This window comes from Hippoglossus stenolepis, chromosome 5 (genome assembly GCF_022539355.2).
Source record: "Hippoglossus stenolepis isolate QCI-W04-F060 chromosome 5, HSTE1.2, whole genome shotgun sequence".
NCBI lineage: Eukaryota > Metazoa > Chordata > Actinopteri > Pleuronectiformes > Pleuronectidae > Hippoglossus > Hippoglossus stenolepis.
The window spans coordinates 2,240,063-2,264,010 of NC_061487.1; the positions used below are offsets into that span (position 1 = coordinate 2,240,063).

The 23,948-nt window shown below is 40.8% G+C and overlaps 1 protein-coding gene across 1 annotated transcript in view; it reads left to right on the forward strand.

Moving 5' to 3' along the window:
* Positions 1-621: 621 nt before the first annotated feature.
* Positions 622-23,948, forward strand: part of smpd3 (sphingomyelin phosphodiesterase 3) — a 64,813-nt gene continuing 41,486 nt past the window's right edge. The window contains exon 1 of the mRNA XM_035157920.2: positions 622-828. The gene's annotated coding sequence lies outside the window, so the exon portion shown is untranslated. The remainder of the gene's footprint in view (positions 829-23,948) is intronic.

The following is a 23,948-nucleotide window of genomic DNA, read 5'->3' on the forward strand; positions in this document are numbered from 1 at the left end:
AACATACACTTAAAAGTAATAATTCTTGTTTCATTACTAGAGGTGGGTGAACCTTGTACTGAGGCTGTAGCTGCTGCTGAGCGACCATCGTCATTAGTTGAGCTTAACTTACTGGTAAACCCCTTTCTTATGTCTATTTCCACAGAGAAAACTAAGGCAAACACTTACATTATGCTAGCCAAGCCGCTGTGTGAAGTGAGGGATCAAGCTGACTTAAGAAACACACTTAACTCTCGATTGGTCCAAATCACTCATGTTGTCATCAACTCAAAACCAGTTTAGTTGATTACCAGCAGAGGCTGCGCTTTCTTTCAGACTTTCAGACAATAAAAACATGATATTTAATGTTCGGATGCTGCAAGGCCCTACTGTGCGGCCCTCGATGGATGATACAAAAAATGAAATGGCCATTGGTAAGAAAAGGGTTCCTCACCCTTGGTCCAAGGATTTATTAGCCTGGAAACCCACAGTCCAATTATCCAGAGTAAGAAATTATTATACAGTAGTCTAAGCTCTCTCTCTCTCTCTCTCTCTCTCTCTCTCTCTCTCTCTCTCTCCAGAGGCGGTCGCTAGGGGAGAGGGCGTGGCGTCGTATCTGGTCAGTGACGTCAGCGGGAGCTGTTCACAGTGGTGTGGTGCTGAAGAGGATCGTCTCCTCTCAGTCAGACAGCCGCTCCCTCGCTCGGTTGGTCGCAGCCATCAGCTGCTGCTCCAACGCTGGATTTCGTTTATCGGCGCTCAGCACGGGAACATACAAAAGCGGAGGAGGAAGAAGAAAATGCCCGCACCGTCTACCCCTGAAACCCATGTGGAAGCGATTTACAACAAGTAAGTCACCTCGTTTCTTTCTGTCTCTGTGTGCGGAGTCTTAAAGCAGCGGGGATGGATTTCATCCTTACTGGCTTAGTACTGCTAATAAATCCTGCACACTGAAATCACTTTACTGAGGGCTGCAGAACAGATAACCTACATCCACGCTGTGTGTAATTACCAGCCCGTGTTTGTCCAGTGAGGCAAGTCTTCCAGCCGCGCCTCAATCTTACCCTGTGCCTGCCCGGGGTAAAACATTTGACTCATATTTGCATGATCCAATGGTCAGAGATGTTCTCTCTCTCTCTCTCTCTCTCTCTCTCTCTCTCTCTCTCTCTCTCTCTCTCTCGCTCTCTTTCTCGCGTACAGCGCGCGCGGTTGTATGAATGCCTGCGATCAGAAATATAGGCAGATGCAGAAACGATATAATACATTCACTATTATGAAAAATACAAATATAAAGAGTAATGCTCATCTCACTCTTATTATTATTGTCTGTATTCCCATATCCCTCCTTCGTCTTTTGTGTGTGTGTGTGTGTGTGTGTGTGTGTGTGTGTGTGTGTGTGTGTGTGTGTGTGTGTGTGTGTGTGTGTGTGTGTGTGTGTGTGTTTGGTGTGTGTGTGTGTGTGGTGTGTGTGTGTGTGTCTGTGTCTGTGTTCCTCAGATACATGCAAAGGTGGATTCTAGCCTATAATTGCAAATTATTTCAATTCTATGGTTTTGATTCTTTTAGTTTGGAATTTTCCAGTTGGCTGACCCATTGCGAAGTAGTTTTACTGGTCGGGATAAACAGAGATATACTGGGATTGGTCTGTTAGTGGTCACGTTGCTGCCGGGTTTCTTCAAACAGCATCGCAGCATGTGAGGGAATGTACAGGATCTGGTGAATATGCAGAGAGATGTTTCTATTTTGACTCCAGTACAATTAGGTGTGGCCTGGCTCCTGGCCTCCGCTCCTCTCGTCTCCTCTCATTTTGACACACTAGGTGCTGTAAAACTGCCTCCTTCCTTCATCTACACATATACATGTTGAAAGGGAAGCAACTGCCAATCACTTTTATAGTGTCTTTGAATTTGTGTTGGCACTATAATATTGTAAAACAGATTATTTCCATCTAGTTTGCTATTTACTATACATGACATTAAAATGAGAGTGTCAAAAATGTAGTGAGGCCCTTTCCTTTGGGATATTAAAGCGCTATTCCAGCCATTTAAACTCACAGTCCCATGATGCTTGGACAAGAAACTAAATAAAATAGTTAAGACTGCAGCAACAGATGCTGACAGATGTCAGATTTGACTTTGAATGGGTCAGAGTCCAAAAAGGCTGCACCCTACATTTACCATAATACATCTTCTGAAACTTCATCAAATACCACACTCAGAGACAGAATTACAAATAAGATACGGTTGTGTTACAGAGGCTGGAATATTCCTGTGTTTGTGAAGATAAGCATCCTGTTTTTTTAACTTTCCTCTGAGCTTCCACAAGATGCACATGGGCCATCTGTTTTCTCTTGGGTGCCGCTCTCCACACTTCCTGAAATTAACACATCCTGACATTTGAACACAGAGGCTGATATGTGAAAGGTGACATAATTACAGAGTTGCAAAAGTAATCGTTTAGATAGTTCAGGGATGATCTAGATAGATGGAGAGCAGCATCGTTAATTTTTTTCTTTGTGCCTACATGAGTTTAATTTCTGTCCCCGTGGAGTTAGATCTGCTCACATTTTACCAATTATTTCTGTTTCAGAGTGATTCCTTTTGGTTCACACACCATGGTTGCATTTGACTCTTGGATTTAGACGCCCCTGCAAGAGGAAGCAGAAGGCTTCACAACATGCCTGCATCTTGAAACATAATCGAGAGACTAAGCTATTCAGTCTGGCTATTCATGATGTCTCCCTTTTCGATTGCCTTCTGTTTGATCATTTTGTTCAAAACGGTGTTAGTCATAGACCTCTTTGATGAGTTCCTGTTTGTAAGTGAGTTTTAGATCTATAATTTGTCAAATAAGAGGTCTGGTCTTTATTAAACTAAGCAGAGAGCTTTTACGCTTCATACCTTAGAACAAGTCTAAATGCTTTAATTCCAGTTCAGAGCATGTTGAACACATTACGGCGTGATTGGTACTGAGTGCATATTGATGACTGGCTTCTGTTTATATTGTACTTTCAAAGCCACTCAAAAACTTCGTCATTACATAAAATGTTTCCCTGTGAAACGCCAGCTTTTCCTCAGACGCCCATAGTCATTGGCCTCTAAAAAGATTGACGCGTCTCTCTCGCCACATCCAGAAAAGTGGCTCTTATTGGGTATCCAGTGAACAGGCTTTCTGGTCAAGACAGAGCAGGCAGGTGGTTGAGTGGAGCTGGCAGGCCGATAGGGCAGTGGGGTGGGGTATGGTGGTTGGATGGAGATTCGGGAGTCCAGTGAAACCTGATAGTACAGGATCTGGTTTCTCAACCTGTGTGCTGGCGGAGAAACATTAGTGATAGTCGTTAATACTCAGCAGTGTAAAGCGTTGGATGAAATGAAGTAATTGTGGTTTATACCAGTATGAATGCTAAGGTTTGTGGAGCTAGATGATGCTGACATCAATTATGTCATGATGGGATGATAGTTTGAGGGTTTTCTTTAATCTTTAAATGAGATAATAGGAGGATTCTGAATTTGAACCTTTCTCTTTGGAGTTTGTTTCCTCCCAAACACATGCAGGTTCACTGAAGACAGCAGGGGTGAATGTGAACGTGTACGGTTGTTTGTCTCTATATGTCAGTGATGAACTGGCACCTTGTACAGGGACTACCCTGCCTCTCTCCCAGTGTCAGTAGGGATTGGCCCCAGGATAAGCACTTTAAATAATGGATGGATGGACATTCCTTGTTACTGTTGCTCTTCACAGAAATAGACCGTCACAGAAAAACTCAACAGGCCATGAGTGTTTATTTTGTAAATGATTCACTGTGGGAACTTTGTGATTCTAAACTTCCTAAGAGAAGCCACAGGATCTGAGGCTGACAGGTGGTGTAATGTTACAGACCTCCACATTCTCACTGTCAGTTGAAAATATTTTGATATAAACTGAAGATTTTATGTTTCACCAGGCGAATACTTTAGGCTTTGCAGGCTTTGAGTCAAAGCTGTGTTTTGAGTCAAAGACTAACATCAGCGTGCTAAAATGCTCACAATAAAATTCTAATATCCAGCAGCTCTAATGGCTGCCATGTTCAGGAGAGAGAACTGGAATGTTTGGGTATTATAAGTCCAAGGTTATGACCACAAGATTCAATGTAGCCTCTTAAGATATCCATCATGAGAAACCATCTTCACATCAGCTGTGGTTCCCTAACAGTTCTCTGAACTGTCCATTAGGAGTGACCTGACGTTGCGATTGCCCCTTTTATCATATTGGACTGGATACTGCCCATACAAGGTGATAACAGTGATTACAGTTTATAATTGTGATAATTTTTACTGAAAAATATCTGTTCATTGGCTTGGAATGAATCCTAACTCTCTCAAGGACTCTGCTGCCCTCACATTTTCAAACGTCTGCTCCAGATTTAATTGATTCAGAATGTCAACAACATCTGAAACTCTGCCACTCTAATTGCTTATTCAAAACACTTGCCTTCATTTTCTCTTATTTCCTCTCCAGCCCTCCTCTACGTACTCTCATGCAAGACAACTGATTCAAAGTAAACATAAATCTCAATACTTTAGACTGCAGCAAATACACCTGGTTTTAGAGGCCTACCGTCTTTTGAATCAGCCACTGCATACCTTAAAGGATGTGCCATAAACGGGAGCTTATGCTGTAAACTTAAGACCATGAAGGAACAAACTGTCTGACCCTCTATTAGAACAGACTTTCTAAATAAGAGTATATTGTACTGTCTAATAATACAATGGTTATTATAAAACTGACAGAAAGGTACAAGAAGAGGTCAGAAGCTAAACTCTATACATTGCCCGCTTCATGTTGTCCTGTCAGTAAGTCTGAATATACACTTTGTTTCACTTCATTCATGCACTTTTGTTATTTGTGTTATGTGATGTCTTGCTGACTGTTTGTTTTGCAGTGGCCCAGTGATGCTGTTTTTCAGCTGACACAGAAGCTGTGTGAGCGTTTTCCAGTAGCAGAAAACACTAAATGTTTCACACTGACCAGAAAAACATCACATTGAGTATTCTATTCTAAACAGCATTTACAGCTCCATCAATCTCCAGCTCAGTTGTTGACATATGTCTTCATGCCACAAACAACGGGTAATGTGTAATCAATGTTGTGAATATTGTAATTTTGTTGACTGCTACCCGCAGCATGTTTGCACTTCAGTCCGTCCTGGGAGAGGGATCCCTCACATGTGGCTCTCTCAGAGGTTTCTATGTTTCTTTCCCCTGTTTTTTTCCTTACTCTTGTTGAGGGTTAAGGGCAGAGGATGACTCACCTTGTTGAGCTCTATGAGACAAATTGTGAATATGGGTTATACCAATACAATTTGATTGATATGCAACCACACAATGTCTACTCACCACTATGCCGATAGAGGGGTGGGTGAAGTGTTTGAGTCCATGAAACACTTTTGGAGTCTCAGGGGTAAACAGCGTTGCAGCCAAATCCAATACAATTGAAGTAAACAGGGACCTCTTCAAATGTAAAAAAACAACAGAAAAAAACTAAATGCCTCCATGCTGCTTGTGTGGTGTCATCCAAGTGTCCGAAAGCCCCGACATTCATATAAACTCGAAGTGGCGTCATTTACACCATGTTTTCAACCTAAATGTCCTCTGATATCCTCTTTGGAGGCACGTTCACTCACACACACCTGAAATGCACACACACTGCACACAAGCTCACGCCACAGGGCACTTGCAGTGCGCGGTAGCATCGCTACATCCGCTAGCATCACCACTTCCACCTGCGAGCTTTAAGGCTTAAAACATGGTGTAAATGACGCCATTTCAAGTCAAATGTGTTGTTTTTTTCTATTGTTTTATTACGTTTGAAAAATATATCACCAGTACTTCAATTGTATTGGATTTCAAATCCCTGAGGCTATTAAAGTGTTTTGTGGACTCAAGCACTTCACCCACTCCTCCATTATCTGAGTAGATAATGAGTGAATATTTATTTTTCAGTGAACTATCCCTTTAAGTCTGATTGGTTAGGACAGATGTCCTATTTACAGTTTCACTAACCACTAACATTTCTCTATAAATATTAAGCATAATGCATAGAGATTTTTATCACCATAATGGCTTATTTTTAAGTTGTGTCTCTGTTTGACTTTTTGAGTTTCTCAGTAACAACAATGATTTTGTGGTTGTGGTCTACTACTATGGTAGAATCAGACAACGAGACTAGAGCTAAATAAGACACATTCAACACTATACACCTACAAAATCAATTCCTCAGAGGAATTATTGCACACATGGAGCAGCTATTGTTTTTGCACTTTAAACATCTTCTCTGAAAAGAAAGGTCAACAGTGCAATTGTATAAAAACCTCCCTGAGAAGGACATCTCATGATGTATAAAGGCTTGAAGCGGTTAAATCTGACTCACACTTGACTAATTAAATATACAAACAAAAATACAAGAAACAAATAAAGGAGCCAAAAAGTTACACTAACATAGGCCCACATCCAGTTGTAGTGAATTGAGGAGGAGGTTTCCTCTCAGAGTCAGTGTATGTGGCCCACTGCAGTCATGGCCATAGTGGCTGTAAAGTGGAGGGGAGACACGGACTGTGAATGACAAAACAAGCAGGATGACAGCTGCCTGTGGACGGTGGCAGCCAGGGGGTCTCCCCATCACAGGGCTGATGCCACGTCAGCTAGGGAGGAGGAATACAATACATCAACTTACTTTATGTGACCCAGCATCCCTCTCACTGAGACTGACTCGTGTACTCTCCTTCAGCAGCAGATGTGAGGGTGTTGAACACAGAGTTGGCAACGGTGATGATCCGGGCAGGTGGCTCAATAGGAACCACATCAATGAGGAAGAAATAACATCAATCATGGAGAACAGGCAGGTGCAAGGTAGCCTCTCATTGGCAGAGGCAGCAACTCATGTGGATCATTCTTTTGGCACATTAAATCTTTGCGCATGTTGCTGTGTTCACACTGCAAAAGACGTCAGTTAGATGTTGAGTTTCTTCTATGGTACTAAACAAACAGTCACCTGTTTCAATTTATTTCGTAATCATGTGAAAATCATGTCTTGGTGGGACTCCAAGGTTGCCGCTTTTAGACCGGCAGAGCAGAAGACGCCCAGGTCTACTGATCTCACTTTCTTCCTGGTCCCACCAAGTCGTACTCCATCTTCTGGGTCATCTGGACAAAACACCTCTGTGCATGTCTCAAGGACAGAATTCAGGAGACCTGGACAAAAAGGGGCAGTGGATAAGATTAGGATACTGTGGTAGCAGGCTCACTATAAATTGGGTCACAGGAATTAGGAATAATAGAATTTTTCCAAGCGGGACAGTAGCAGAGGTGCTAGGATGTGGTGACAAGCCATAAAAGGTCTGTTGCTCTATTGCTTGTTAAAGAGGCATAACTGGATATGAGGATGACAGGAGTCAGAGGCAGGTAGAGTGATTTTTGAAGTTTGAACACAGTAAAATGCCTGGTAGTCATGTTATTTAACATTTTTATTGATAATCCACTCAATAATTTATTGAGTGGGACAAGAAATTCTGAGGTTTTCTTTTCCAAAACGTATAGCCAATAGTCAGCAAGCTTGAATATCTGATGATACCTATATCGCTCAATAATGAAGATGTTCATTATTTGACTTAATTTGCTTTACTTGTGAAGAGAGAAATGTGGGAACACTTTGTGGTTTTAAGAAATGTATAATATTTCTGAGAGAAGAACAGCTGCTTGCAGTGACTGTGTGGAGTCTGGTCTGAAAGCAGAACCCGTGATCAATGACTCTTTCGTGACAACTCACACACTAGCTGGAAATACTACACAGAAAGATAAAGTGTTGTTTGTCAAAAATAGCTCCAACACATACCTCCACATACAATACCTCCACCTTAAACTACAAATTACACTCCTTATGCTAAGCCAAGCTAAACAAGTCCGACTCAAACCACTTTACAATACAAGTCACATTCACCCATTCAAACACAGGTTCATACAGCACTTCTATATGCTGTCCCTTTCATCTCATCATTCACACACTGTCAGACCAGCTGTCAGGGGCAGTTTCTTGCCCAAGGACACTTTGGCATGCGGACTGAAGGGGCCTGGGATGAAACCACCAACCTTCTGATTAGTGAGTAAAAAGTATGGGTTTCACCCACTTAATAAGATGGGTCAGGTTCAGGGAGTGCACCCACCCCAAACATAGCTATGTTTAACGGGCAGTATATACATATATACATATGTACATGTAGATATAGTGTGTGATTACAACATGTGACTACTTTAGCCCTAATTATAGACCCTGTAGATATGATTAGAGACCAGACCATTTATCATCTATCCTCCACCCTCGGTACTATCCTCCTCTCTTTCATTTTTACTCAGACCGTAGAGGCTTCACCTTTCATCCTGCCTTCATGTGGGAGTGAGTCCTTTACATATCGCTCTCTTCCCCCATCAGTCTTGTGTGTCTGCCATCCTCCTGTCTTCTCTGTCTCCTCCATCTGTCTTTCTCCTCCCCTACTTCCATGCCGGCAGGTCCATGTGCCAGCATGGCAGCATGGGTGTATGTCTATTAAACTCTATGGCTTTGGTTTGTACTTCGTCCAAAGAATCGCTGTCCAATGCTGAGGGACGGATGCAGCCTGACATCCTTGTGTTTTATCAGGCATCATCAAAATTTAGTGCTTGGTGTTAAACTAAAGTTCCTACAAACAGTAGCAGTTTGTAAATTCTGCTAACTGGTTAGGCTACATCTAAAGACCTGGATGATTTTCTTATTTATCATTTCTACATATGTGTCACGTGGCACCTATTCAGCTGACAATGCCATTGATATCTCACTTTTTCATTTTGGTTAGATAAGATTTACCCAGAGCAAACGACAGTCTCACTGCAAAGCAATGATGCCATTTTTGCTGCATTTTGTCTGTGAACATATGCTACAGATTTCAGCAAAGATCTCCTTTTAACAATCTATTCTCAACCAAGTCACCATCCATCTGATACTGAAATCATCTAATTAACAGCTTCAGCAATTCTATTCATCTTATGTTGACAATTGTTTTACATCTAAACTTTGTTAAAACGGAATCCACCAATGAGGTTAGGTTTTCCTCTACATTTGTTTGTTTGTGGACATTAAACTATTCATGGTCCACAGGGTACCTGCAGAGTTGGGGATTAAGTGTCTGTGGGTTTACAACTGGTAAATGGTTTGTATTTATATCGTGCTTTTCTAGTCTTGATCACCACTCAATCACATCGCTCTACAGTACAGTTTGCCATTCACCCATTCACACACACATTCATACAGTGCATCTATTAGCAGCACACATACCAGCAAAACTACTGATTCATCTACGTCAATGAAGGATAACAGTAAAACCATACCTGATCCATCACTCCTGGATTTTCACTCATGTGAAGCATTCTCAAGTTTCATCTCTTTCAAAGAATACACATGACAGGAGACATCCAGCATTACAGTGGGACTTGGCTGCAACATGACTCTCAATGTCTTTAATGATGTGAAACTCACTGAGCAGGATATGAGGATATGAGAAAACTCCAAACAGACGAGGGCACTCACAGTCTGCAAAGTACTTCTGTTTTATGAAGGGTTCCTAATAGAAACTTTTTTCATATCCCCCACTTTTATTAATCGAGAGGTCAACATTCATCATTTTGGAGCAAAAGCAGCAGCATCAATGGAATTGTGCTCAGGAGGAGAGGAGAGAGAGGAGAGAGAGAGAGAGAGAGAGAGAGAGAGAGAGAGAGAGAGAGAGAGAGAGAGCTTGGATTATTCTGTTGTGACATTTGGAAGTCTAACTGAGTGGGGAGGAGAGGTGTCACTCGGTCACTGGTGTCCTTCCTGTCCTGCTCACAGCTGCTTCTCTGGGTCACTGGTTAGTGTTAGGTTAAGACAAGGCATGTTTAGCAGTAGAGTTACTGTAGTCCTCCAGGAAACAAATGCAAGTCTAAATAATGCCTCCATACATACAAAGTAAATGTATGTGTGTGTGTGTGTGTGTGTGTGTGTGTGTGTGTGTGTGTGTGTGTGTGTGTGTGTGTGTGTGTGTATGTGTGTGCCCTCAGGCATGTTACCTTTTCATACCGTCTCATCATGCTGTTCTTGTATATCTTCTAAAATATATTGCAGGAGTAGCCCCATCAAACCTGTTTTAAATATTGAATGCTTGTGACTTTTAGTCCAAAGCGTGAAGACAATTGAGCCTCACATCTGCAAACATGACGGCTCTGATCTCTGGTGTTCTGCAGAGAATAGACGTAGCCTCTCCATCATACCCAAATACAAGACGGATCAATGTGATTGATTGTACAAAAATAGACTCTTGATGTTTTAATGATGTTAAATCTTTACTGACGACTGTCCATGACAGTTTACAGTAGATCCCATCACAGCAATTTTTACATAATGTGTCATTTGTGGAGGCATCACACTTGTAGAAGCACTGTTGACGAACCACATGAAAGTTCTTTGAGGGAATCGTAAAATGAGTAAGGCAGTATTTTGATTGACATTATTATGGAAGGAAGGGCTTTGCTAGAGCAGGGGCGGGTCTTGCACTTATTTAAAGAGACTTAGTTACAGATGCTAAACTTTATCCAATAGCTTTGGTTAGGGACTATTTCATGTTCACTAATGTAAACTGAAGGGACTGAGATTATAGCATCACCAAGCTCAAATTGGTTTTTCTAGGGGTGGATTAGGGAAGGGAACGGTTTCTCTGTGTAATCCATCTGAACGAGATTGGCTGGCCGATATTTACTCTGGATAATATTAATTTTGTTGAAATATGTGCATCTCACTAAAGCTACATTTGGAGAAGACAGATGTGCAGTCAGGGGTGGGGGCTGGTTGCCTGGCTGCTGCTGTTGGCAGGTCAGTGTGAACAGACTGTGTGAACATGGAGAGATTATGTTTCCACCACTGGTCCTGTCTTTACCTCTGCTGAGAGGACGCAGAGAGCAGGATTTGGGTTTGGTTGATTTAATCCGCAGTCTGAGGTTTATATTTGGAAACTGTGTGTGTGTGTGTGTGTGTGTGTGCGCGCTGTCAGTCATCTACCCTGTTAACTGATTAAATCATAGACATGCTCATCAGTCCTGTGTCTGTGGTCGGCACATGTTAGCTACAGTTAAGGTTGTGCTGCCACTCTGTCTGCACCAGAGGAGGTGCCCTTCTGTTATTTCTCAGAAAAGGCCTGAATCTATTTGTGTGAGATCTGGAAGAGTGAGAGGTGCTTTGGGTGGAGTAGTGTGTGTGTGTGTGTGTGAGTTGACCACATCTGACGTGCACACATCTGGCTTTAGAAATTCAAGGAGAACCAACCACATACTGATAACAAGAGGAGGAAACATGTGAGGACCTCTTGAAGCTATAAGCAGTCTGTCATTACCTGTTCTGACCTCACTGTGTGTGTATGTGTGTGTGTGTGTGTGTGTGTGTGTGTGTGTGTGTGTGTGTGTGTGTGTGTGTGTGTGTGTGTGTGTGTGTGTGTGTGTGTGTGTGTGTGTGTGTGTGTATGTGTGTGCCCTCAGGCATGTTACCTTTTCATACCGTCTCATCATGCTGTTCTTGAATATCTTCTAAAATATATTGCAGGAGTAGCCCCATCAAACCTGTTTTAAATATTGAATGCTTGTGACTTTCAGTCCAAAGCGTGAAGACATCTGCAAACATGACGGCTCTGATCTCTGGTGTTCTGCAGAGAATAGACGTAGCCTCTCCATCATACCCAAATACAAGACGGATCAATGTGATTGATTGTACAAAAATAGACTCTTGATGTTTTAATGATGTTAAATCTTTACTGACGACTGTCCATGACAGTTTACAGTAGATCCCATCACAGCAATTTTTACGTAATGTGTCATTTGTGGAGGCATCACAGCCCTTTACGGTATAAAGTGAGGTGCTGAGGTTAAAGATGATGTTGAGGTAGTAGGCGGTAGCTCCGTGCTGCATGTTGACCTTGATTTTGAACTTCCTCCTCATGCTCTTTCTATCCTCAGCCTCCTGTGTGGTAAATTCAAAATGTCTTTCATGGCTGTCAAAGGACTCACAACACAGAGATGCAGATGCAGCTGGTGCAGCTGGCAGCATTGATCAGGGAGAGTATCCACAGAGTCTGGTGCAACCAAAGAAAGGAGTAGTCTGAAACTGGAATAAGACTAAGTCTACTTTGGCCAGAGGTCTCCTGTTGCTCATTTTAGCCGTTTTCAGACATGTCCTGCAAAAGAACTTCGGATCTGGACTATCTCCGCAGCTTTCACACATGCAAAATGCAGCTGCAGATTCTCTGCACAGATGCATTCTCAACAGCTATAAATCATCCACAGGAGGTGAGGGGTGGTGTAGTAGACAGAGACAGGACGTATACAGTACATACATAGATATACTTTTACAGTACATTGACAATGGCGTCGGCTCTTATGCCAACCAACTCTCTGGTCATCGTGGATTGTTTCGTTTTTATATATGAGTCTGTCGTGTGTTAGAAGCGCCATCAACTCCTCCACTAGCTCACTGTGAACAATCTCTCCGGCTGTGTTGCTATATTGGCTCCTCCAGATTTTCTGATTAATTCCGCAGAAACCCTGGAGGCTCTCACTCGGACATTTGCATTCACACACTCTGGAGGATCTCCGGAGTTAGGTGCATGTCTGAAAGCAGCTTATGTCAGCTCTTGTGTTGGGGCTTCTCTTTAGCTTTCTGTGAGCCTAAGTGACTACAACTTAGAGACCAACTGTGGGCAGGCAGGCCACAGAGAAAGTGTTGAAGCTTAAATACAATTCTCAAAGCTGCAGTACTCAGCACTTCTTCATGAACAATGGATAAACTGATGTGATGTGTAATGTCAAATGACACAATCACTGTGTCCAAAGAGTTTATTCAGTTCCCACAAGTGTAAGTGGTGTAGCATCTTTTTAGCTGTTTAATATTTTTGATTATATTTTTGTCACAAGTTGCCAGAGACCAGAACAGAGCTAAAAGTAGCATGGATGTTGGAAGGACAAAGAATTTTAAATTAATCTAATTATGCTCCATGTCAGTTGTGTAACATATTCTATAAAAACAGTTTTATAAGGTGATGATATCTTGTGTTTGCTGCTGCTCCCAAGTGGCACTGCCCCCTGAACAGCAGATACATGAGACCCACAGTGAACAGGTTTGGGGAGAATTGCTGCTCAACAGAACATTGCATTACAACAGCAATGAACTGCATTAACAACCCAGACTGAAATGTAGCTGCTGGAATAGTTTTGTTTTGTCAAGGACACAGGTCAAAAGAACATTTCAATCGTACAAAAAAATCGTCCCAATTTTCAAGTTGCAACAGATGCTGTTGCAGAGCTTTGCTAAGTGATCAGAAAATGTGAGATGGCCCAGCTCTGTGCCTCTCACTCTCTATCAGCTGAAACAAGCAGCTGATGCCACACATGTGTAAATAATCATGGGGGAACAAGATAAATACAGGGCACCTTGCAGTAAATCACAGGCAGAGCCAAGAGGATTATATGTTACATCCGCCAGTCTCAGCCTCTCATCCAAACCATTGAACCAATGTCACCAAAACCAAAACCCACTCTGAGCCACACAGACAGCCAGCACTGCACAGAGTAAAGAACAAAAATGAACTCCATTTGACACTGAATTACATTAAGAGTAAAACAAGTATTTGTTTTGAAATACTTTTTAAATTTTTAATGTTGCAAGGGCAAGGAGGCAATCCCAGCTCACATTTGGTGAGAGGTTTGGGTACACACTGGACAGGTCATCATGCAATTTTATTTGCATAAAATTGCTTTGTTGTTAAATTATGAGCATTCTCCAAAATATTTCATAACTTCTACTTCAGAAAAAAACAGCAAAGTTTATTGTGAGCCTCCATTTATTTAAAATGACTGCTTCATTACAACTTACAAATTGTATGGTGGTGTGAAAGGTCACACAATCAAGCCCACAAAATAAAACACAATGCTTAATGTGAGATTCAGAAGTCGTATACTGTCTCCTTGACTACATCTGATCTGGTGTCACTGATCAAAAACAACAGGTCGGCTGAATGAATCAGGGCCTTTTGTCCCTGAGGAGGCTACCATGTACACGTCAACTCTGTTAAAACAAAGGTACACCCCCCATGATGCATTGATTTCATTTGCACACATAGCGTAAATGTAATAGCACCATTACAAACTAATAGCTCCAACTTGCCTGTTAATGAGTCTGGTGATGGTTTAATTACTTTCCTCTGGGAGTCCTGTCATTCTTCTTATTTTTTTCACATTTTAAATTAAAATTTTACATCACCCGTAATGGTGGTATAACTGTGAGGGGTTGATCATTCTGATATTAGTATTATGTGTTGACTCATTCGTTGTCATTTTGTTTGGAATAGGTAGTTGAATGATTTATAGCTTACCAAATGAAAGAGGACCCAACTGCGAAAAAAGCATTTAATCACACTGACAAAGAAGCCAGAAAAACTGATGTTGTTGCTAAAATCAGGAGGATTTATAGGTCTCCACAGACATGCAGGCCAGAGAAGACCCCTCCTGAGTCAAAGGGTTAAATCAGATAAAGCCCAGATGAGGAGGCCACAAAAGGAAGAAGAATGATGACAATGTCTATTCTTCAACAGGAGACGCACAAAAAGACAACACATGTGAGATTTCTTGGTCTCTTTGTCTCTGATATGTGATGTGCCACTGACAAGGCTGAATCCAAGGCCAACACAACGAAAATAAGAACTATTAAACATGCATTGAAATGATTTATGTTCTTGACTGTATTGTGCCAAGCGGTTACACGTGTAAAATCAGATTTAGGAATGATAAGGCTGATTAAAAAAGATTGTTTTATTAAAAGAATCAAATAGTTAAACGTTTGTGAAATAATTGAAAGAGGAGTTTGACTGCAAACAATATATCGAGTTGATTTAAAATAAATGTAATGTTGAATTGATTTCTGACTAATTGTGTGTGATGATGAAAGAGGAAAGTAAGGGTGCTGATGGACAGGATGCTCATCACAACGATGGTAAACACCTTGATCAGAAGTGAACGTTTGATGTCAGACTTAAGCTACTGGTGCATGACCTGATGTGTCCTGCACATGTACTTCATCACGTAAGTGAAGCATAGAACTTTCATGAATTCGGGATGTTTGTGTCATAAACGTCCCAATATATATATAAATATATATATATATATATACTATATACTATATAATATATATAGGCATATAGTTATAAATAATGTTTTGACATCATTGAAGCTTTTTGCACCGTGACGTGTCAAGACTTATTCTTTAAATTCAAGGAGGTTGTGGGTAGAAGAGCTTTTATGGATGATAGGAAAGGACAATGACAGGAAGGTTACTTTTAAAATGTATGTCACTACAGATTACACTATACCCTAAGAGCAAAAACCTCCTTGACCTTTGATTAAAAAAAAATATATATCATAATTATATAAGAAAGAAAACCAAAATAAATCAGTGAATTTGCCGAAAAGTTAGTTTTTACTGTGATGCCTTGAAACTGATACTCTTAACATAAAAATGGCAGCAGAAAATACTGCTTTCCCACATCAATCAAGTGAAAACAATTTTTTTAAAACAATATCATCAAATAAAACAGCTTTAATTCTATAGCTATATTTATATTTCTAAAGGAAGCAAGCCTTCCATATGTGTTGATACTAGACAAAGATCATTTCAGTGTCTTATCATGTATTGCATTATAATCATAAACACTGCATAGTGCTAAAACCTCATCACACTGAATACTGATATCTAAAGAATTAAATAAACCTGCTCATCAGATAAAACCAGCTATCAGTCATCAACTCTTCCAGCCTCTGACCTGTTATATTCAGTACAGACGAGTCACCTGCAGACATCAGTATGAATGTAGGCCAAGGGCTGAATCTGGTTTGTGAGTTACATTATCATTTGAAATACAGAAGATATTGTTACACACATTAAAGTAGTTTTTGAACTTTAAAAACTACGCTGGTGGATCACAGTAATTATTAACAGTGTTATTGGCCTGTGTGCGCAATATTGAACCACTTTTTAGGAACTGCACAACTGTTGGGTCAAATTTTTGTATATCTTAGCAAGAGATAGTTAAAATATGTAACTTAATGAAAAAAACCCAACATTTAGTTTTGTTATGTGAGGAAAATTAAGTAAGATACAAGTGTATTTGGTCAATTGTCAAACTACCAGAAGTAAATAGTAAAAATCATTGGTGTTGTTTCACTTTTACTGAAGGAAGTGTAACATGCACTGTATATAAATCTATGTGGTGATTGTATAGTATTATTTTCCTCATATTATAAGCACATATTCAATATTTCTGTCTTGTGTAGTTCTGTTGCTGTTTTGTATCCACACTTCATTGCATGAACATGCATGTGCTTCTTTCAACAAACATTACAGTTTAATCTTAAATGAACAACGTCAACTCCAATCATTTCCACATGACTGGCACCATATGGAGATGTAGAGGGACATCTCAGTTCAGTCTCTCTCTCTCTGTCCTACCCAAACACTTCACCTGTGTTTGCCGTTACCTGAACTTTGGGCCGTTACTAAGGCAACATTTTCCACACATGGTGACAGCTACAGCCAGTCAGCCAGTGGTCATTTGTTACATTCACCAACGATGTGCTCCTCTCTCTCCCTCTTTTTCTATTTGTTCTTCCTATCACCATTTCCCTGAGCAAGGGGTTGGGGGGCTCTGCATAGCACATTTTTTCAGGTTAGAGAAGATACAAAATCACCATAAAGGCTTTTCATTTGTAAGTGCTATGGAGAATTTGGAAACAGACCAGGCAATATTTAGCAAGCAGAGTTCTCTCCAGGTGTAACAGAACAGCATCCTGCAGACATCTATGACTGAGATATAAAGCATGTATTATGCACTAGGTAGAAAGTGCTGTCACCAGTATGATAAATAATAAGAGACTGGAACCGGAAGGGGCTTTGGTTGTCAAGGGAGAGATCAGCAAAGGCAGCAATAGAAACATTTATTGTAGGGAGGATGACAACAGAATCAGTCTGTTCTGGGATCACGGCCTTGTTCATGGACAACGGCACATGCATGTGTCCTTCTTGGAGAGAAGAAAGCCACAGGGACATGGAGAGACCAAGTAAACCCAACACAGTGATTTTCCCAACAACCTGAGGGGGTTAAAACCAAGGATCTTGTTGTACAAAGACACTGACCTCGCTGTGGCCAGACCAGTCGTCCCATATGCACAAAGTCTGGATTTTTTTAAAAAGAGAAAATTGTATTGGTTTTAGTTCTGTTCTGTTGTTTTGTTCAAGGGTCTTAGATCAGTATTTCCAAAACTGTAAAAACTAGAACAAAGTGCATCAGATCTTTAAAGATGCAGTCTGTAAAAACAAAAAGCTGAAATATCCTAAAATGATTATTCTCCAGGGCATTGTACTATGAAGCCTGATTTATCTGGGCTTCAGGTCCTATGACGCTCGTCGTTTGAAGCTTGTTCACTTCTGATCCGTGTAAATCACCATGGTAACTTATGCTGAATGGCGAACCTGGTCAGGAGCAGGTTAAGTTGGAGATAAAAGATCAACCCGTATAAAAGATCCGCCCACTGACCAATCAATTCCTTTGAAACATGACATCAGAGTTCTTAGAGGATCCCGTAGAGCTGGGTCCCTGAGGAGGACAAGGGTCTTCAGAGACCCACAAAACCATTTTACCTTCTCTAATAAGTATCTTTCTGAAAGATATAGATCCTCATCAGAGGGAATGATAAACCTTTGTCAGCTGATGCAGCCGTACATAACCAACCTGACATGTAGGAGCAATGTGCTCACAGCAACACAGACTGCATCGCTCTACACTTCTTTGCGAGTGGGAGTTACTGATATTGATGAACTGGGTGTGTTAGTGGCGGGATAACCAGACATAGTTTTAAACTTTGATCTTTTAAGTAGGATTATACTATGAAATTAACTAATTATTTGGAAAGGGGATAGATAGTTTAAAGATTTACCTTGTAACAGCCTCCATCCCTCCCTCCTCTCTCTCTCTCTCTCTCTCTCTCTCTCTCTCTCTCTCTCTCTCTCTCTCTCTCTGAGCCAGTCAGTCCTTACCAAAATGACTACACTGTTTTACACTCTCCTGAAAGGAAAGGATAAAGGAAGTTTCAAACAATGTCTGGTTGGTTAAGTCAATCCGCGCCATGAACACACCCAGTACATCTCAATCGCTCCCTGTGTCCAGCTGTGCCAGGCGCATCCTGTCACCAGATTAGTCACATTCCCGAAAACAGGTCCATGTGTTTGAGTAATTGTAGACGTGTCCACCACAGTGTGTCCTCAGAGTCAGTGCAGACAGTGTGTGACAAACTAAAGCACATTATAGAGGCTACGTACATCATGTGATTCAGTGGAACGTTTCATCTCTCATCCAAGAGGCTTCTTCATCTCAGTTCCACACGTGTTTTTAGTAAAGAACTGATTCACATCTCGTGGCCAGAGTTATTTAACTCGTTCCCACACATTATTTTATCGTTGTCACATAATATATTATCAGTGGCTCCATAACTTACACATTCACACAATCAGATGTTTTACCAGCTGTTCTTCCTGCATTTAGCAGCTGTAACTGTTTCTTTTAGTCTGGATAATGTGTTTGTACTTGTAATTTTTATAAAATAACAGTTATCCTTGTTGTGAAATGTGCTGCTCTGCTGTCAGTCAAACTTGTCCATGTCTGTGATTGGTCATTTGCAGTAAACACGCCTCTTTTATGTGCACGTGTTCAGATCCTGATGAGGAAAACCTTGGTTGACTTATGGAGTTAATAAGCAGCTTCATGTGACCACTTAGCCTGACTGCAATTGTTAATTGTTAAGTTCAGCTGGATCTCGGAAAGAAGGTATGTTAACTTGCTTTATAGTACAGGCCCCAGATGTGCTTCACTAAAAAGTTACAGATTACAAATATTCATTTGAGACATTGTTTAAATAAAAACAATAGTTAATGCACATTTAAAAAAATATTGTTCTGAACCACAACAGTTATTCCTTTAACTTTTAAGGTTAGTCTATATTTGCAATGTGTTCCTGCAATTTTATGCCCTTGCCTTAAATGTTCACAAATATTAGCTGTTATTCTCCAGATATCCTCTATAGCCACAAAGTGACTCAGCGTGGACTCTCCTATCTTAGGATTTAGAGAAGAGAGTTTAACCTTTGCTTTGGTTTTATATATTTCTATTCCTGTATGAAGTGTTCATGTGTGCGATTCACTGTCTTTTGGAAGCCATGAAGTGTTTATAAAATGCAACACTCCCACTCAGTGACCCATGCACTGGTTTAAAAGAGCTTTGGGGACAGAAATACTGCACCTCTGTTCGACTTCCTCACTTCCATAGCATGTTAGGGAACAGTCAGTAGCTCTGTTTGACTCGTCTGATGACAAAGGGACATTGGTCAATCCCAGAAGGAGAATTCAACACAGAGAAGCAGCAAAAATAATCAGACGAGTCATTTTAGATCATAGAATCACTTCATACTTATCATCTTTCATTATTTAATAACAACATAAGTTACATCATACGAATATAGTGAATCTCTTAAAGCTTTAAACAATTTAGTATCCTGGTTTAGCCAGGGTAGCTAAGTGGATAGGGACATACTTCTGAAGAACAATATCTTCAACTTAGCAACAGTGAGCTACAGGGGGCTGCTTTTACGTGTAATTTCAGTTAGAGTCAGAGACTTTTACTAAAATAAAAAAAAAAAGCTTTAGGAAGATATATAAAGCTTTTAGAAGAAAGCTTTATATATTAAGATGTTTGTCTTAATATATATGTGTGTGTGTGTGTGTGTGTGTGTTGCCTAGGGGTTAAAGATGACAGGTATGATTGGGAATGGCTTGCCAGCAACTTTGATTTTTAAATTAAATAAGGAAATAAATCTGATTTGCAGTTTCATGTGAAAATATAAAATAATTTATCTTTTTGTGTTTCTGGTCTTTGACTGGGCAAGTCATATACAGTCATAGAGTGAGTCAAGGGCACTCCACTCCGGTTGTATGCTACAGGTAATTGTCGTACCTCTCTATATTTAGCTGCTATAATCCTTCCTCTGTTTTGACCACTTTCATTTCTGTCTCATCGGAGCAGACAATCTTTTTCCTCATCCTCTTTGTACTCAAAGAGGCTTCTGTCTTGCCACTCTATTGCAGAGGCCTGATTGAGAGCTGCTGTGATGATCGTACTCCCAGCAGGTCACATCTCTGACCAAGGCCCTTCTTACGTCAGATGGCAAACTTTAAAAATTCCTGGTTTCTTCCATTTCACACTTACTGAAGCCACTGTGCTCTTGGTAACACTCAAAGCTTTAGAAATGGTTTTATGCTCATGTCCTGATCTATGTCTTACCACTGTTTTATTACTGAGAGTTTATTGGTTGCCGTGGTTTGGGGTTAGTCCTCACATGCGGTGTGAATTATGGGATCTTATATACATGAAGGGGTTTCTGAGGCCTCTGTAAATCACTCTGCGATATAGGACCAAGAAACATTTCTGAGTTCAACTGTTTGATCTGTAGGGAGCAGCCAGCTGGGTGAAGCTGCATGTGGCTCCTATGCTGCACACAGATAAAGCCAACTTTCTGATGATGTTCAATGTGCACCAACTCTAGCTAAATCTAAATGTCAGCTGCTTCCCTGTGCCTTTGTTTGATTGGTTCATTGATTGACTGATTGATCTAATACAGTCTTTGTTCCATTTGGGGCAAATGGCAACGTATTACTATATTACTGTAACTGCATCACAACTGTATCTGTGGTCATCTATTATCTTTGTCTATTTATGTTTCACTTTCATTCTGAAATCTCATTTTACTCATACGGATTTTATTTTAGTGCCAATTCTTTTGTTGTTGTTCTTTGAATTGCCTCTGTGATTGAAAAGTTCTAATGTGTACAGATGCCTTGCCTTCACTCATACAGATTTTTTCCATCTACTACATCTCCCTTTTTAATTTAATGTCTAATTTAAGACAACCATATTTTTGCCAGTTTGACTTTCCTAAATATACATTTTCCCATCACAGCACAGTCAGCTCCACGTGGGAACTCTTTTTGAGCCTCTTCAGTCTTTTCACTTTAAAGTTCGGCGTTAACACCGGCTTGTCAGTCTACATATCTGGTTTGTGGCAAAGATGATAAACAGGATTTTGACGTGAGATAAAAGAAATATGACCTTGCTACTGGGAGCATGTTGGTGAATGACGACAGGCACATGATGGTATAGATTTCAGCTTCTCTTTTTTTGGGCTGTTTGGGCAGGGGGCCAAACATAATTTAAAATAGTTAAAAGGCAACTTATAAATGTGAGAGTGTGCCAGCACATGTGGCACAGGGATATAAAATACATTACCATGGCTTGACTGGGAGTGAAACTGTTGTTGTGTTTGCTTTGACAGTGGATCAGTAGGCAGCTGTTTGCTGTAACAAATGTAGAGCAAATCAATGCTGAACAATCTATACTGCTCTGTCTGCAGCTACGCCTTAGAGCAGTGTGTGTGTGTGTGTGTGTGTGTGTGTGTGTGTGTGTGTGTGTGTGTGTGTGTGTGTGCTTGGGCAAAAGGACAAAGGTCAGAGGTCAATAGGTCAAAGAATCTGATTGAAATGGAAGTAGAAAAAGAGAGAAAGCATTAGGAGGGAGGCAGGGTAAGAGAAAAAAGTGGGAGACAGAGAAAGAGAGTAGGCTATCATTTGGGCAGAGGCGAGTGGTGTGCAGTCAAGGCGGAGAGTCAAGCCATCTGAAAACAGACATAAATAGAATCATACCTAAGTGAAGGCAATATCTCTCCTTACATCTGGTTTTTAGAACAGCGCTTTTAATTTACGCCATCTTGTGGTAGCAGCGGATTGTTGTCTCTGGAAGCTAGATTCACTTCCAGCCGCTACATCTACAATTTTTGGCATTTTCGTGGGTGTGTCCCGTTTGCAAGGGCTTGTCAAGCGGAGGGGAGAGCTTGTTTTGTTTTGCACCTTGGATCTCGAGGGTACAGTCACAAATACGCAAATGCAAACTGAATATCACGGGTCAGAGATCACCAAAGTTAAACTCCATGTGAAGCCACGTTTTGGATTGGTTTTCTTATTTTCCCCTGCATTCGCACTGATTGAAAGTGAACTGGGACAGCTCCCCAATGATATATTTCCATATAAGGCTGCTGATGGAGGAGTGGCTTCAGATACACTGGTCCTCCTCATAATTGTTAAAAAACACCACAGTGGTGTTTCATATTTATCAAATTTGAAAAAAACGCAATGAACACACTTGATTTGTTGAGTGTCCCAGGGTTTAATTTGTCTCTGAAATAACTTGTAAAATCAGTTTCTTTACTTTGAGTCTAACATTTTGTTTTGTAAACGCTTTGTCACACTTTGAGTCCATAATCTCATTTTCAAAGCAGTAAATCATGAGTGACAGCTGCATGATTTGACGATGTGCACTGACACACTGAAAACTGTTCATGCAGCTTTATAAAATATCATATTATTAAAAATGTTCATTCCCTCTCAAAGTCTACATCCAAAGCACTGGCGCAACTGTGGCAACTGTCTTGTAGACCCTGTGGAAAATTTTAAATCATAAAAAAAAATTAAGAAATACAATAGAAATCCTATTTTAGGAGAGCATGAGAGCGGTATTTAACAGCAGATGGTCATGAATCGTATGCAAAATGAATCAGATAAACTGGTGCACAGGCCATCAATGAAAAGAAACATCATCTTCTCCTGGCAGTATGTCTGAGCTGCTATGTTCCCAGATAACAGTAAGTTTCCTTAGACAAAAACATAGGACACACTAAACTGTTCAGGGTTCGTTTGAAAGCTTCACAAAAAATATGACCCACTGTGTGAGTTTGTTTTGTTAACTGACTGAATACCCAGAAGTGTCAAATCAGCTACTGCTCTATTAAGCATGTGACTACAAGCAAGTGAATGAGGCTTTTGGATGAGCCATAGGAGAGCCATGTGTCCTGCCATAAAACCTCCCTCAGTCTGCAGCACTGATTCAACTGGCTGCTCTGGATTACATGGAACAAACACAGCAGCAGCTCCGCATTCATTCACACATCCATGTAAATGAACACACAGGAAGAGGGCATGCACACAATGACACACACAGATGTATCGATGAGTGCAGCGAGGGCTGATGAATAATTGTGAGTCATGATTACAAAAGGTTGAATGTGAGCATATCATCTAAGAGTGTGCTTTGCCATAGGCAGGTCTGATTGGACTGGATTGTCTTAAAGTGGTTGTCAAGTGGTCTCACAGCACTGACTGAGTCTGTGTCTCAAATACTTCATACTTCAGTCCTCACTGAGTACACAGTACACAGTAGGCTCCTCTCACAGGAGTTGGACATTTCTCCAACCAATGATTAGCTCAAACACGCTGTGCACTCACTGAGGATAACAACTGAAACATGTGACCGACGACCCCCCCCCCCCTGTTGTTTGGAGCAAGAAGTGTCCATCCTGTCACCACTTTGACCATTTTGAGTTCACCATCCTGGCACTTACTGCTTGTTTTCATACTTGTCTGTGTGAACACACTTGTGCACTCAAATTAGCTGGTGTGAGTGTAGATGAACTGAGGCAGCACATGATTTGTAGAAAGCAAGGAAGGAAGACATTAGTAAGTCTTGTTAATGTAATAAAGGAGCTTGGTTGAGTACTAAACCTCCTCCCTGTTCAATTATAGTGAACAGTCAGCGGGTAGACACCAGAAGAGGAGCAGAGAGAAGGGGAGAACTTACTGATCTGGCTGATAATGTATCTTTGTCAACATGCTACCAAGCCACTTGTGATTGTGTCTTATTTTATTCAAGGTTAAGAAATGAAAGGAAAACACAAACAATGGTA